This window comes from Panulirus ornatus, chromosome 31 (assembly GCF_036320965.1).
Source record: "Panulirus ornatus isolate Po-2019 chromosome 31, ASM3632096v1, whole genome shotgun sequence".
Taxonomy (NCBI): Eukaryota; Metazoa; Arthropoda; class Malacostraca; order Decapoda; family Palinuridae; genus Panulirus; species Panulirus ornatus.
In genome coordinates, this window is record NC_092254.1 from 34,769 (window position 1) to 51,491 (window position 16,723).

The 16,723-nt window shown below is 37.9% G+C and overlaps 1 long non-coding RNA gene across 1 annotated transcript; it reads left to right on the plus strand.

Moving 5' to 3' along the window:
• Positions 1-835: 835 nt before the first annotated feature.
• Positions 836-9,625, plus strand: LOC139758627 (uncharacterized). Its single transcript, XR_011714873.1, has 3 exons — positions 836-990; positions 4,939-5,130; positions 6,677-9,625. It is a non-coding gene; the product is annotated as an uncharacterized lncRNA (long non-coding RNA).
• The last annotated feature ends 7,098 nt before the right edge of the window (positions 9,626-16,723 follow it).

Below are 16,723 nucleotides of genomic sequence, written 5' to 3' on the forward strand. Positions count from 1 at the left end.
TGATACATATATTCAAATATGCATTAGAAACCTAAGAATAGCGTTTTTACTTAAAAGATATTATGAGGCTCTTTACGGTAACCATATGATAATGAAAGGCTTGATTGAATTGTCTAAAGAGAAATATTCATACATTTCTATACCTTCCCGAATTCGATTATTGCTGTGATCTGGTTATTATTGAAATTTACGGAATGAACTTCGATAATATCATAAATGATGGAAAGAAGGATGACATGAAGGAAAGAAAACAGCAGAATAAGGAGGAGGATTAGTGTATGGTACAAAACAAAAGCTTTTCCATGTCTTATATTCCTTCAATTTGATTTCTAGAATAGTATTAAGAATATATATATGATTGAAATGACACATAGAAATACAGATAACTGCTTTGGTGATGCTCATTACACATTGTGCACCACAAAACCTGAGTAAGGGAAGTGTTTCCATTCATCATGTGATATGAGAGAAAACGACAAGAAAATGAAGGGGCTAACTACAACACTCTGTAGAACTCTATCCGAACTTGGAATGACCATTTATAAGGAAATTCTATAGTGAAATATAAAAGCGTAAACATAATAAAGACTTTATTTCCTTAGTTGTTCTTGTAATCGGGTTAGTAAAACTGGCAACGAAACCTAGTTAAGGAAATAAATTCAGTGACGGGTCGATGAATATAAAATTCTAGGTATAGCATATTCCGTTGTATTCCAAACAAACAGACGACAATATCATGAGCTAAATTATTCCTGGGCGTTGAGGCTGAGGCGAGCGCTTTTGTGGTTATGGGTTGGAACAGAAATCATATGAGGGTAGCTACGCTGGCCTTCCGAAGTGACGTCACGAGTGGGCGGAGTCTGCCTCGATGTGTCATTTGACCAACGAACGAACACACACACGTGTTTTTGGAACGGCCAAGATGGGTGTCAAGGTTTATCTGACCCAAGATTGATGTCATGGTTTGTTTGACCCAAGATGGATGTCAAGGTTTGTCTGACAACAGCGGCAGCAGCAGATACGTGCCAGATTCAAGTTATTGTTTACAAAACCATTGCAGGAGGATGTTATCCATGCAATAGGAGGAAAACTACTCATTTAGATCGCATTTTTCATAAATTTCCACAGGATAAAGAGATAGAGTTAAGGTGTATTTTCTATAGGGTGAGATATTCATAAATGTAGGGGTACTGTACTAGTCATTGGACCTTGTTACTGGAATGCTGGCTGGTAATTTGTTAGTATTTTTTTGTGCTTGAGTAAATTGTGATTCCTTCAGTCTGCATTTTGTTATCGTAATGTACTGCAAGATGCAATTGCATTGGTGTTTTTAAGCTTTGCCATTTCTTTAATGTTACTGCTTTCCAGGATTTTTGTAAATTTATGATTTTTTCCCCTTTGGCTTTATGATTTTTGTAAATCTATCAACTTTTGTTTTGTTTTCATGTTTGGTTATTCTGTAATTTATTTGTTGTATACTATTATTATGTATACTGTGATTGTTTTGCAATCTGAGTAAAGGTTTTGTTATATTTTTTCCTTTTTATGTGTTGTGAGCAAGAGCGTGATGCAAATTGTTGTAGGTGGCCAACGTTGTGGGACAGAGAGGCTAGCCTGGCCATTTTTGAACAAAAGGAGTATTGTGTTTGTAAATGAAACTTTAAAGATGGTTTGGAGTATGTGTGGGCAATGATAGTAACTGGAAATACCAAAAACTGCAGGAATCTTGAGCGTGTTATGGTGCTGAGTAACAAACCGCTGGTGTGGTGGTCTCCTTAATTTCGTGGCTGTTTGGCTGGTGCCGCACAACCTGGTGCTGTTATCTGCAGCTAAGGGCAGTCATAATCATCATGGTGTGGCATTAGACATGGTGTAGGTATTCCATGGCAGCTTGACATTCTCCTATCCTGGAGAACTACTGAAATTCTTTAGAGGTTAAAAGAAAGGGGTGAACATTTTGCTGAATACAGGAAAGATAAAGGCAATAAAGAGAATTTTGACAAATTCCGTAAAGTAAGAAATAAGATATAGCTAATTCTAAATACAACAATTCTGAAAATTATTATAGATCAAAAAGGATTACAGAAAACAATTTTAGGATGACAGAAGTAACGGAAGAGTATATTTTTAGTGTATAAAGACGCCAGGAGCTAATAGAAGTACAGGGGTAGGTGGTTTACTAGCAAGGTTCCTTAAGGACAGGGCACTAGTACTAAAAGGACCAATAACACATATTGTAAATCTGTACAAGTGAAGTACCAGCTGGGCTAAAGGAAGTCAAACCATTGTACAAAAAGAATAATAGGCAAGAAGTTGGAAATTACAAGCCAGTCAATATACTAAATGTAATATCAAAAGTATTGGAAAGGGTTGTTTATGATCAATCAGCAAAGTACATAATATCAAATAATGATACAATTTTCACTAAGGATTCAGGGGAAAGTACTCCACAAATACATGTTTGGTCTACCTTTTAGACTTACTTAAAACTACTATATCAAAAGAAAATTATACAAAACCTGCACTTTTGGACCTACAAAAAGCATTTAACACAGTTGATCTCACCATGGTTATTTAATCTGTTTATGGATGGGGTGTAAAGGAAGAGAATCCAAGTGTCTTGGAAAGACAAGCAGGTCTACAGTCTTTTAGGAGTAGGGGGCTTGGGAGGTGAATCAGCTGATAACACAATACTTTTGATAGTAAATCTAGACCAAAGATGACTTTTCACTCACAGTGTAGTTTCTTGTAGAAAGAGCCCAGTAACACCTGCAAGTGGACATGAAGAGATATACACATATGACATAACTCACCCATCAAAATCTCAGGTAGGTGTAGAGAGTATTGCTACTAGGGTGGTTGAAGGCAAAATAATAAATAAGATATTTACTTTAAATTTTCTGATGTGTAAGTGATCAATGTTAGAATTGGCAGTACAGTTAGCGCAAAATGTGAGGGAAATGTTTGTTAATAATTGCTGGTTAATGAAAGAATGTTATTCTCTTCTGTTATGCCAGATTTTTATCTATCTATTTACAATTCTGATGCCCATTTCCTTTGGGAATTTCCTCAAGGGGATGGCCATGGTAAAAGTGTCCATAACTGTTGAATTCCAGGGTCAGACTTATCCCTCATTAAAGCATACATGAACAGCTAATGGTATTCATTCTGCATATCAGATTAACTAACCAGACTTGTTTCTTTAATTTCAATGGGATCCAAATCATGGCAAATCTTTACTAACAATGTTGGGCCATGAAGCTTTGGTATATCAAGCTGTTTGGTCACCACATCTGTCTGGGTGTGTTGCTTCTGTTTCAGGTAAATGAAAGTACCTTTTCAAATACATATTATGATATGAGCTGAAAGTAACCTCATCACTGACACTCATTCCTTTTCAAATGCACATTATAATCTGAGCTGAAAGTGAACTTATCATTAATCCTCTTTCCTTTTCAGATTAGGCACTTCTGGTCTGATCATTTGACATCCCTACATATCCATTCATAATCAGAAATTGAAAATATACACTTTGCATTCTCCATATAGATCTCTTAATAGTCTTGCTATTCATACCATGACCTACTTCCCTTTAGTGCACATTACTATTAAGTCCATGCTTATTCAATTGTACATCAAAGCCATTTCTGCCTACCTGTATTCTACTGTAAATGACAGTTGCAATTGTCATCCTCAGCCATCAAAATAGAGTGCCATCTGAATGGTCTAAGCAGAACATGAGCTGGAAGTAGCCTTTGTTTTTACATACTTCCCTCCACCCACTTTCAGTCCATCAGTAAGAAGCAGTTCTACCATGTCACTCTATCTCGGAAAACTCCTCTTATTGCACTGTTAGGCCTTCCAGTTGTGTATTTGTTAATGATTTACTGAATGTTTTCCCTTCATCTCTTGTTAGGCCTGCTTTGCTGGTCTTCTTCCAATCAAAACCCAAGTTCAGGATGTGATACTGTACCAGAGTTTGATAATGAATAAGAAAATAGTGTGACAATTGCAAAAGATTGAGAACTTATTGCGTCTGAAAGAGGAAGTTAGTTTATGAAGTAATACATGTATACATGTGGTAAAGCTTTTTCACTGGAGTTTAAGGAGGCTGAGACATGAAAGAGAATTAGAAGCTAGACATAGAAATTCATTGTAGAAAAAATGGCCGAACTTATATGATGAGGGATAAAGGAAGGAGTTGTGCACCCCCTCTTAAATGCAGTTTGTTTTTGCATCTAACAACAGGGAGAAGACTTCTAAAATAAATGATATCTAGCAATATTATCAGCAAAAAAAGTACAGTTAAACGATTTTCAGTATGTCCATGTTTTCTTTACTTGAAGTGAAATATGCACAGGTCAGTGAGGATTTTTCATGTTGAGACACTTTCTGAATAGTGCAAAAATGGTGCTGATAAGAAATGATAGAAGGAAGTTTGAAAAAGCAGAGTTTGATTAAGGGATTATAAAACCAGTGAACATAGTTTGTAAGAAGATCAGAGCTAAGTTTTCATCTTTAATTTTTTATGACTTATGGGTAGTCCATATTTGTTCATGTATTGAGTGTCCACCTTATGAATTTCATTTAATGATCTTGTGGTGCATGAGACATATCTGCAGAGAAATGAACTTGAACCAGGGTGGCCCATATCCATTCATATTGTGCTAAAGTATAACCAGATGAGAAATACTGACATAAGAAAATCTCACCCATTTTTATTGTAGGATAAAAGGTATGATCACTTGTTTTTCTGTCTTCCTATCTGTCTATCACCATAACTCTGTTTCCAGTCAAACCACTCCTAAAAAAACTCAGCAGAAGTTAGGGAATGGGGTAGTTAAAGATTTCAGATTTTCACCATGATTGTTTTATTTTGGAATTGTTGAAACAAAAAAAAAATCCTATTTGCAGCTGATTTCTTCTCTGACATTTTAGGTGATGGGACACTGAGAATATGGAATGCAAAGACGAAACTTCAGCCATCAGTGACAATACATGCTTGCAAATTGGAAGTCTTGAGCTGTCATTGGTGCAAGTACATCAAAACGTCATTGCTGCAGCAGGCACTGATGGTGCCATCCATGATGGGATTCAAGACAGCCTGGGCAAGCAGTCTTTAATCTTAAGGTCAGCAACTTGAGTGCTTTCAGAGTTTTTTTTTTCTACTCTAAATGATTGATTTAGTTGTGTTCATACTTGTTTGCCATTCTGTGTTAGCAAGGCAGCTTCAGGAACCGATGAATAAAGGCCTCATTTGTCCACATCCTTTCTTTAGCTGTCATGTGCCAAGTGCATTGATTTAATATTTTGTGTAAAGATATCACAACTCTGTGAAGAAGGAAGAAATCTGGGTGGAGAGTGAGTGACAGTAAAGAGGTTGAGAAGTTTGCCCCAGGAATGTAACCCATCTTTAACCTCATGAATCATGTTTCATCTATCTGTTACATACTTTACAGGATTTATGATTTTATGATTATGTGCTAGATGGGGCTGATATCCTAATGTTTCCAATATTGTACTATCCTCTGATTGAAAGCATATTTTACATTACCACTGCCATAGTATTACTGTATGTGGTTAATGAGAGTGTGGAGAAAATGCTGGTAAAATAAGTGTGCTGTTTCTGAAAAGAATTCTTGTACAGTATAAGGAGTTGAAAAAACTCGGAAAAGTTTTTAGAGTGATATGCAAGTAAGGTTTTGTGGTGGCACTGACATAGCCATGGATGCTTGAGGCATCCACCCCCTTCATAATATTTTTTTGTTTATTATTATCAGAACACTTTGTGTGAATTATTGTTTAGCCATATTGTATACCTATGTATGGAGTGAAAAAGATTTTGAACAATTGGAGCCTGAACATATAGAAGGGTGAAATGCATGCACAGGATAGAGTGAATTGAGAAAGTGTGATGCACTTGGGTTGACGTGTTGTCAATATACTGAACCAGGACATGTGATGCATCTTTGGTAAACCATGGAAAAGTCTTTGGGGCCTGGTTGTGGATTTGTGGGTAGGGAGCTGTGGTTTTGTTGTATTAAACATGACAGCCAGAGAGTGGATGTGAGCAGCTGTGGTCTCTCCTCATCTGTTTATAGCACTAACTCGCTAACACAGGAGATGGCAATAGAGTATGAAGAAAAAAGGTATATATTATAGAGTTACTTTTAGTAATGATATGGATTGCTAACTTTTATATATGTATTTTGTAATGGGTTTGTAAGGAAATAAAGATTATGTGGTTAACTCTTTGTTTGATGGTCTTATCAGCATGATATAGCACCACGATGAAAGCATTATCTCCAGAAATGCCATGTACTCTTTATTTTTACATATCGCTTTTATATGATCACAGTGTGAGTTGCATCAGCTTCCCAAATTGTTTCAGGGACATGGATATCCAGTATGCAGAGTAAAGTTCTCTCCTTTCATAGAAACCCAGTTGGCTTCAGTGTCTTATGATTTTACTACAAGATATAGAATGGTACAGGACTTACATTTGTCTAGTGTGTAGGTATAGGATTTGTGAGAAAAAACTAACATGGATGTGGTATGTTAGTTGTGTTTGCTTCCATAGATTTTTTGCATGTCTACACTAGACTGATACAGGACCATATCTAAAACTTCAGGTTTATTCCGGTAAAATGCCTACACTGATTTCAATATTTTTCAGAATCGGGGATCACAGACTACCTTCTCCATGTCTGAAGGTGATGGACAACCACACTGAGCTTGTTTATGGCTTAGATTTTTCAAACCATGTTGAAGGGTTAATGGCAAATTGTGCATGGGATTAAACAGTTGGAATTTATAATCTTGGTAAGCCATTTCAAGCTCCACAACAGCCCTCATAATGCCTGCAAATATGTCTGTGATGCTAAGCATTATAAGATGTCTCCTGTAAACCATATGTTGTTCTTAGTATTTTGGATTCGATAAAATCTATGAGATGTATTGATTTTCTCCATCAGTCTGCTGGAACACTTTTGGAAAATAATATATATATGTTCATTTTGTATGATAATACTAATTAGCCTTCCAATATTGTAAATCTGACTTATTTACGTGGGTGTTCAATGTGAAATGTGCCTTCAAGAATCACAATTCAACAAAAAGCAACAGATAAAATGAAAAACTGGAGGAAGTGAAGTGTTTTAGATATCTGGGAGTGGATCTGTCAGCGGATGGAACCATGGAAGCGGAAGTGGATCATAGGGTGGGGGAGGGGGCGAAAATTTTGGGAGCCTTGAAAAATGTGTGGAAGTCGAGAACATTATCTCGGAAAGCAAAAATGGGTATGTTTGAGGGAATAGTGGTTCCAACAATGTTGTATGGTTGCGAGGCGTGGGCTATGGATAGAGATGTGCGCAGGAGGATGGATGTGCTGGAAATGAGATGTTTGAGGACAATGTGTGGTGTGAGGTGGTTTGATCGAGTAAGTAACGTAAGGGTAAGAGAGATGTGTGGAAATAAAAAGAGCGTGGTTGAGAGAGCAGAAGAGGGTGTTTTGAAATGGTTTGGGCACATGGAGAGAATGAGTGAGGAGAGATTGACCAAGAGGATATATGTGTCGGAGGTGGAGGGAACGAGGAGAAGAGGGAGACCAAATTGGAGGTGGAAAGATGGAGTGAAAAAGATTTTGTGTGATCGGGGCCTGAACATGCAGGAGGGTGAAAGGAGGGCAAGAAATAGAGTGAATTGGAGTCATGTGGTATACAGGGGTTGACGTGCTGTCAGTGGATTGAAGCAAGGCATGTGAAGCGTCTGGGGTAAACCATGGAAAGCTGTGTAGGTATGTATATTTGCGTGTGTGGACGTGTGTATGTACATGTGTATGGGGGGGGGTTGGGCCATTTCTTTCGTCTGTTTCCTTGCGCTACCTCGCAAACGCGGGAGACAGCGACAAAGTATAAAAAAAAAAAAAAAAAAAAAAATGCAAAATTCAACTATTTTAATTGTTTTGAATCTCTTTATTGGCTCTTTTTCTCTTATAGTTTTCTTTTTTCTGTTCAACTCTAGACCTCAGCACAAAGCTTAGAATTGAATCTCCTTTTAGAAAGCTGCATTAGGACCTATTTGCATTAAAAAACAGAAATAAAATCTCTGACTTTGTGTGACATTGATTGAAGTAGTTCTCTAACTTCATAAAGATGAAAGGGCTTAAAGAAAAGAATGATTCACAAACAGTGAAAGGACTGTATTAGTATTTCAAAGGAAAATTAAGAAATATTCTGTGTTATCTGTTACCCTCATTCCAAGTATATTTCTGAGAGGTATTGAGCATTCTTCCTCCATTACAGAGCTATTTTGCTTCTAGGAATTTATATCTACAGCCTCCTTGTATGTAATAAAGAAATAATGTTTTTATATATTGTCACAAATTATCTTAAATATGATTTAGACTAAACTGTAATACTCCAGACCAAATATACCCAAAGACTTGTCATTTTTGAAAGTAACAACACTCAGACATGTTAGTAAAATGTCTCAAGCCTTTCAAATGGTATCTGTTGTGTTTACATGTGATAATGGCCCCCATATATAACCCTTTTTCAGGCTACTAATGAAAATTGGATTTGTATTCTTTCCTTGTCTTCTTATTCATCAAAGATTGCATTACATTGCATACTGTGAGTTCCAATGCTTGCTGATTAATGCTTAGATAATTTCTAAGGTAGTCTTCTGTGCTTATTTGCTTATATTGTAACCCAGATTCCTGTTAAAATTCCTTTAGTGATCTTCATGCAGTGTGTTTCTTAGAACTATAAAACATTTTAAAAGATACAAAACTACTTTGGGTGTAATGAATTTTGAAGAGTTCTTTTTTTTATATATGTCGTATTATAGTACAAATAGGGTAAAAGAGAGTCAGAGGATAATGTTATGATATAAATTAATGCGGTGTATTTTTGGTCAACCTAACCTAACCTATCCAGAAGTGAACCACACCCACCTTACCTAAGTCAAACCTTTATCCAACTACCCAAACCTGATCAGCATTAAACTAATCAGAATGTTAAAGTTCCAGAGTCCTGATATCCACAGCGAATTTTCTTTTTTTTTTTTTTTTTGTGTGTGTGTGTGTGGGGCAGCTAACCTAACCTAATTAGATATACCCAAAGCATAATCTAACCTAACCATAACCCAAACTGACCCAAGATTGCCTAACCTAGAGTAACTTAAACCAGCCAAGTGTTACTGTTTTCATATCTTAATCTTATAAAAACCAAATAAAGAAAATGTTACCAATAAGCTGTTCACATATTTACATTTATCATAGAATAAATTCTTGATCAATTCTTGTTTAATTAGGGAAAATCTTCCCAAAACTTTTTGTGTATCTGTATATTTCTTAAAATACGGTAAATTCTTTTTGATGCCAAGGTTGATATGTAGACTAGGTGTTCCCAAATTGGTGAGTATGTCAGAGACCCAATTGTCGTTATGAATTTACTTTGGATTAAACTGCTTTCATATTTCAGAGTTGAACAGCAGTTGTATTTCAGAGTTTTTGAATTATAGATACATTGCTGATCTTTCAGATATGGTTTTTCCAACTTTTGAATGTTAAATTTATGTAAAATATGTAAATAATTACATAATAAAACATTTGAAAATTATAGTAATTGCCCAAAATTCTCCCTTGTTCATGCATGTAACAGGTGTAATGTAGATTAGGGGACAGAGTGGTATTTACATAAGATGAAATACTGGGTTTGGATACCATTATGAAGCAAATACCACAATAAAGCAGAAATAGCTGTGTTTCAGTACAGCCTTCAAACTTGAAATCGAGCACAGTAAAATGAATGATTGCATTTACAGGCCACACAGGGTTGAACTCACGTAGGCTTGAATCCAGGTTGTGATAGTCAGTCTACAGTCAACACAAGCTGTTCATCTTCCATTGTAGATGGTGAATGAAATGGGTACCAGGCTTAGCCTAGGGTATATGTATATATGGTATAAACAAGATGGCTCTGATTAGGGCTCTCATTTGCCTGTACTGTCTGTTGAAAAAAAGAGCAAAGAGAACACTGGAAAAAGTTTAAACGAATGGTACCCTGTTAGATTTAATCAAGAGAATTTATATCATGATTATGTATGTCAGGGAAGGTTAGTGACAGCTGTGTAGTGAGCCAGGACTTCAGTAGTTGGCAAGTTTCACTCCTCTGACCCAGTTAGCTGTGTTTTCTCTCTGTATCACCCACACATAGAAAACTGCCACTATATCCACAAACATACAATCTCTCCTTGTCATAAAACTTGTCAAAGTTTAGCTCGCACTGCTCATTCGTAACTCTAGATTTTCCCTCGATGATCTCTACGTGCTAGCCCTGCAGTTTGGCAAAATAGTAGGAGCAGTAAATAGTAGTAGGTCGGAACATTCAAGCTGGAGCTTTAAGTAGGAGCATTAGGTATATGTAGTCAATAGGAACATTAGGTAGGAGCCTCTCCAAACACTGTGCTAGAGTTGCCCTGAGTTACCTGTTAAGGATGAGGCATGAAAGCTAAGAAGCAGAATTGGAGTTCACTAGTTAAGGAGACTTTTCACCCCTTTGAGGGAGTTCCTGGAAAGGAACAGGTGTCAGAGATATAGATAGATAAATTGGTAGATAAAATAGATATGTAAACACTGGTCAACCAGGAATGGCAGAAGAAACATAACTTACTTGAAGGCTGAGGAAAAAGTTAATAGGCAGGATGGAACCAACACTACAACAGCAGTCTTTTGGTATGAGTAATATTGTGGATTACTACAGTTCCATGTGCTTGATGACCTTCAGACATATGTGGTATATAATCCAGATTTGCATGTTGCATCATTAAGATTTTTCTGATGATTAAGTTATTATAAGCTAGTGAGCACCTAATAGTTTATGTAATCAGAATTGGATTGCAACACATTGGACTTAAAACCAGTGTGCAGTTATATGAAATTGACAGTTGTATATGAAAAATTTATGAAAATTGATTTTGCCTTTTATTAACTGATTTATTACATTTTTGAATATTCACTCAATCACTAAGGAATAAAAGGAATTTTGTTTTATTGGTTCTGGTAGACATTATAGGATTCTTTTTACTGGAGGAAGTGAAGTGTTTTAGATATCTGGGAGTGGATCTGTCAGCGGATGGAACCATGGAAGCGGAAGTGGATCATAGGGTGGGGGAGGGGGCGAAAATTTTGGGAGCCTTGAAAAATGTGTGGAAGTCGAGAACATTATCTCGGAAAGCAAAAATGGGTATGTTTGAAGGAATAGTGGTTCCAACAATGTTGTATGGTTGCGAGGCGTGGGCTATGGATAGAGTTGTGCGCAGGAGGATGGATGTGCTGGAAATGAGATGTTTGAGGACAATGTGTGGTGTGAGGTGGTTTGATCGAGTAAGTAACGTAAGGGTAAGAGAGATGTGTGGAAATAAAAAGAGCGTGGTTGAGAGAGCAGAAGAGGGTGTTTTGAAATGGTTTGGGCACATGGAGAGAATGAGTGAGGAAAGATTGACCAAGAGGATATATGTGTCGGAGGTGGAGGGAACGAGGAGAAGAGGGAGACCAAATTGGAGGTGGAAAGATGGAGTGAAAAAGATTTTGTGTGATCGGGGCCTGAACATGCAGGAGGGTGAAAGGAGGGCAAGGAATAGAGTGAATTGGAGCGATGTGGTATACAGGGGTTGACGTGCTGTCAGTGGATTGAATCAAGGCATGTGAAGCGTCTGGGGTAAACCATGGAAAGCTGTGTAGGTATGTATATTTGCGTGTGTGGACGTGTGTATGTACGTGTGTATGGGGGTTGGGCCATTTCTTTCGTCTGTTTCCTCGCGCTACCTCGCAAACGCGGGAGACAGCGACAAAGTATAAAAAAAAAAAAAAAAAAAAAATGTACTTATTTATTTATTTTGCTTTGTCGCTGTCTCCCGCGTTAGCGAGGTAGCGCAAGGAAACAGACGAAAGAATGGCCCAACCCGCCCACATACACATGTATATACATACATGTCCACCCATGCACAATATACATATCTATACATCTCAATGTACACATGTAAATACACACACACATTATAGGATTATTTGACAATATAGAATTTGAGGTTACCAAATATTAAAGATATTGTTGTTCAGTATAAACTACTATTTCTAGGAATTACCAGTCACATAAAGATGATGTAATCTTCCATTATTTTGACCACTGATTCATTTACCTGAAGTGGGTCACTCTAGATCCATTGAAACCTGTGTTGATGGATTGTGGTATGTAGAGTATCAAGGAAATTTGGTAATTTACCACTTAAGCTCATGACCTCTAGCTTTGAATATTAAGCCACTTTCTCTTGTCTCCAGGTAGTTTTAAAAATTTAATGATACCTCTGGAGCATGATCTGAGGCACAATTTTATTGTGGTATTAAATAAGCAGTTAAGGATTATTTTGAAATATGGGCGTAATCAATTGTAAAAGTAATACCCTTTTAGAATATCACTGATGAGTGGAATCTTTATGTATTCTTACATAGTGGCTGAAATAATTGTGTGTGGCTTGCTGTTCTTTTAAATCATTAGTTATGTCCTGACTGTCATTGTCAAGTGAACTCACATTTGGCAAAGCTAAATAGTCTGTTGACAAAAGGATTTCATTCTCAGTGATGAAGTTGTTACTTCAAAGGAGTCCCATTATTTCAGTGCTACTGGAAATAGTGCAGCCATGAAGGTGCTGGAGCCACTAAAGAGAAAGGGACCCAGGTTTATGTTAATGAGCATCGAGGAATGTGTGGGAAAAGATTTCAATATCTGGGAGGGCGAGAATGGGTATGTCTTAAGATACAGTAATTCCAATGATGTACAGATGTGAGGTATGTCACTTATCACTCATATTCCTGTTAAAGGAAAGATGATAATGTATTGTATACTTGACTAATGTAGGGTGCTTGTGGTTTGGCATACAGAGCTGCGGAAGGTGTAGTTTCCAGCATATGCACAAGAGAGAACATGTTAGAAACGAGTGCTTATCCAATGTAGATTTTAGGAAGTGTGCCCAATTATTTTTTCTTTTGCACCTATGGATATACCAGTATGTCAGTATTTTTGGTTTTGTGGTAACATTGGCAATGTTAGGAATTTCTACATTTAACAAATGGCGAGAACAAAGGAGGTAAGGGGAGTGGGGGAGGAATGGGATGTATTCAGGGAAGCAGTGACGGCTTGCGCAAAAGATGCTTGTGGCATGAGAAGTGTGGGAGGTGGGCAGATTAGAAAGGGTAGTGAGTGGTGGGATGAAGAAGTAAGGTTATTATTGAAAGAGAAGAGAGAGGCATTTGGACGATTTTTGCAGGGAAATAATGCAAATGAGTGGGAGATGTATAAAAGAAAGAGGCAGGAGGTCAAGAGAAAGGTGCAAGAGGTGAAAAAGAGGGCAAATGAGAGATGAGGTGAGAGAGTATCATTAAATTATAGGGAGAATAAAAAGATGTTCTGGAAGGAGGTAAATAAAATGCGTAAGACAAGGGAACAAATGGGAACTTCAGTGAAGGGGACTAATGGGGAGGTGATAACAAGTAGTGGTGATGTGAGAAGGAGATGGAGTGAGTATTTTGAAGGTTTGTTGAATGTGTTTGATGATAGAGTGGCAGATATAGGCTGTTTTGGCTGAGGTAGTGTGCAAAGTGAGAGGGTTAGGGAAAATGATCTGGTAAACAGAGAAGCATTGCGGAAGATGAAAGCCGGCAAGGCAGCGGGTTTGGATGGTATTGCAGTGGAATTTATTAAAAAAGGGGGTGACTGTATTGTTGACTGGTTGGTAAGGTTATTCAATGTTTGTATGATTCATGGTAAGGTGCCTGAGGATTGGCAGAATGCTTGCATAGTGCCATTGTACAAAGGCAAAGGGGACAAGAGTGAGTGCTCAAATTACAGAGGTATAAGTTTGTTGAGTATTCCTGGTAAATCATATGGGAGGGTATTGATTGAGAGGGTAAAGGCATGTACAGGGCATCAGATTGGGGAAGAGCAGTGTGGTTTCAGAAGTGGTAGAGGATGTGTGGATCAGGTGTTTGCTTTGAAGAATGTATGTGAGAAATACCTAGAAAAGCAAATGGATTTGTATGTAGCATTTATGGATCTGGAGAAGGCATATGATAGAGTTGACAGAGATGCTCTGTGGAAGGTATTAAGAATTTATGGTATGGGAGGCAGGTTGTTAGAAGCAGTGAAAAGTTTTTATCGAGGATGTAAGGCATGTGTACGTGTAGGAAGAGAGGAAAGTGATTGGTTCTCAGTGAATGTAGGTTTGCAGCAGGGGTGTGTGATGTCTCCATGGTTGTTTAATTTGTTTATGGATGGAGTTGTTAGGGAGGTGAATGCAAGAGTTTTGGAAAGAGGGGCAAGTATGCAGTCTGTTGTGGATGAGAGAGCCTGGGAAGTGAGTCAGTTGTTGTTCGCTGATGATACAGCGCTGGTGGCTGATTCATGTGAGAAACTGCAGAAGATGGTGACTGAGTTTGGTAAAGTGTGTGAAAGAAGAAAGTTGAGAGTAAATGTGAATAAGAGCAAGGCTATTAGGTACCATGGAAGCAGAAGTGAATCATAGGGTGGGGGAGGGGGCAAAGGTTTTGGGAGCCTTGAAGAATGTGTGGAAGTCAAGAACATTATCTCGGAAAGCAAAAATGGGTATGTTTGAAGGAATAGTGGTTCCAACAATGTTGTATGGTTGCGAGGCGTGGGCTATGGATAGAGTTGTGCGCAGGAGGGTGGATGTGCTGGAAATGAGAAGTTTGAGGACAATATGTGGTGTGAGGTGGTTTGATCAAGTAAGTAATGATAGGGTAAGAGAGATGTGTGATAATAAAAAGAGTGTGGTTGAGAGCACAGAAGAGGGTGTTTTGAAATGGTTTGGTCACATGGAGAGAATAATTGAGGAAAGATTAACCAAGATGATATATGTGTCAGAGGAGGAGGGAACGAGGAGAAGTGGGAGACCAAATTGGAGGTGGAAAGATGGAGTGAAAAAGATTTTGAGCGATCGGGGCCTGAACATGCAGGAGGGTGAAAGGCGTGCAAGGAATAGAGTGAATTGGAACGATGTGGTATACCGGGTTCGACGTGCTGTCAATGGATTGAACCAGGGCATGTGAAGGTCTGGGGTAAACCATGGAAAGTTCTGTGGGGCCTGGATGTGGAAAGATATCTGTGGTTTCGGTGCATTATTACATGACAGCTAGAGACTGAGTGTGAACAATTGGGGCCTTTGTTGTCTTTTCCTAGCGCTACCTCGCACACATGAGGGGGGAGAAGGTTGTTATTTCATGTGTGGCGAGGTGGTGATGGAAATGAATAAAGGCAGACAGTATGAATTATGTACATGTGTATATATGTATATGTCTGTGTGTATATATATGTATAGATGTGTGTGTATATATATGTATTGAGATGTATAGGTATGTATATTTGTGTGTGTGGACGTGTATGTATATGCATGTGTATGTGGGTGGGTTGGGCCATTCTTTCGTCTGTTTCCTTGCGCTACCTCGCTAACGCGGGAGACAGCGACAAAGCAAAATAAATATAAATAAATGAATAACAAATGGCATTGGTTTTTTAATACGAGACCATTCACTTCCATTTTGCAGGAGCAGAAGGGCAAATGCCGTCACAAGGGTCATCCACTTGATCTTCCAGACCAACATCGAGGTCATTAGAAGATATCCTCTCCTAATGTTCCTGATAAGTGTGCTCCTAAGGATGTTTCATGTCTAGTGATTTTTTGGCAATAAGACCCCATTCAACAGTGACTGACTTGACTGACAGCTTTGTCTTATTGTTTTACATCTGGTATTGTGCATATATTACTGTTAACTTTACTAATATTGCATGCATATTTTAGCATATATTGTAGTGGATGTAGTAATGTAATGTATATAGTAGAATATCTGATAATTGATTTAAGAGAAAGTTGCAAGGTATATAGATGCAGTAGCAGACTGCAATTATTGCAACCCGTGGCATAGGTAGCTGCAGTTCTTTGCATCTTCCCCACCACACACACACATACTTGCACGGTTTTTTTTTTTCCCCCAACAGTATCTGCTTCTGGATTTTTATTTTTTCCAGGCCTATTGTGTGATGTAATGTCAACATTCAGGGTCACAAGTCAGTTGTATATGATCGACAGAAATGGCTGCTCTTAAGTAAGTACTATTATACCATACTGTCATTTATTTACCAAATAATTACCTATACCGTGGAGAGGGATTGTTCTCATGTAATCATTCTGGTCAGCACAATGAAATTTTAAGATAGGGCATAGGTGTATTATAATCATGTAAACATGGAAATTTGCAGCTTTCATCTTAACTGAAATGACAATAGAAGTTACGTATTAGAGCATTTGTTCCAATTCTGAAATCCTGAAATTTGGTAAGATTCACTTGAGGTATCTCTTGTGTATACGACCATTCATTTTGAATGGTCAGTATTGGTGTTATTAGATAACTTTAGGCACTGCAAGAAAATAAGTTGCTTTTTATATTTGCCATTTTCTGTGTTAGTGAAGTGACACCAGGAACAGATGAAGAAAGGTTCCTTTCATTCTCATCCACTCGTTATCTGTTGCATGAAATGTGCCAAAACCACAGATCCCTATCCAAATCCTGGCCCCACAAACCTTCCCACAGTTTACCCCAGCTGCTTCACATTCCCTGGTTCAGTCCATTAACTGCACGTCAACCCAT